Here is a 662-nt window from a genome sequence, read left to right as displayed (position 1 = left end):
TGTATTACAACGCTTTTCCTCTGCGATGCAGTGCGAACCATTCATCAATCCCTATTAATAAACTTTATTAGACGAACTGGCCGTTTAGAATGTGGCCAGTCGAATCGATTGGGAAATCGGTGGCCCGATACAATCAACTTGAATTACCGCGTTATCGTTCTGCTGGATACAAATAAAGTTGGACGTTGTGACGATCGCATCAATAAATACAGTATATCCTTCCTCAAACACGTCGGTGCCACTCAATTCTAGATCTAGTAGTTATGCTAGTGACAACTCTTGTGGAGACGTTGGCCAGTTACATCAGTGACTTGTGGCAGATATCAGACAAAGCCAAACCATAGCACTAAAAGAAACACAACTCAAACAATCGGTCTCGATGAGAACAGTGAGTCAAACAATCTAGGACGAGCTACTTCGGAGGTTCGTTAAAACAAATGTTATGGCAATAAGGACGGTCATGATTTTTATTGGGTATGGAACCTGGAATAATGGATGATGGCCAAAGCAGCCAATACAAATACAAGTGTTACGAGTAGGTTTGCAAAATAAATTCATCAATGTTGTATTTAGTTTCTCGTCTGTATTTACAACAGTGATACATGTATTGTATTCAAATACCTTACTATTAATTATACATTGCATCTCGAAGTGTTGGTCTC

The sequence above is a fragment of the Phytophthora parasitica genome, assembly GCF_000247585.1.
Source record: "Phytophthora parasitica INRA-310 unplaced genomic scaffold supercont2.113, whole genome shotgun sequence".
In the NCBI taxonomy this organism is placed as follows: Eukaryota; Oomycota; class Peronosporomycetes; order Peronosporales; family Peronosporaceae; genus Phytophthora; species Phytophthora nicotianae.
Note: the sequence above shows the minus strand (reverse complement) of the source record.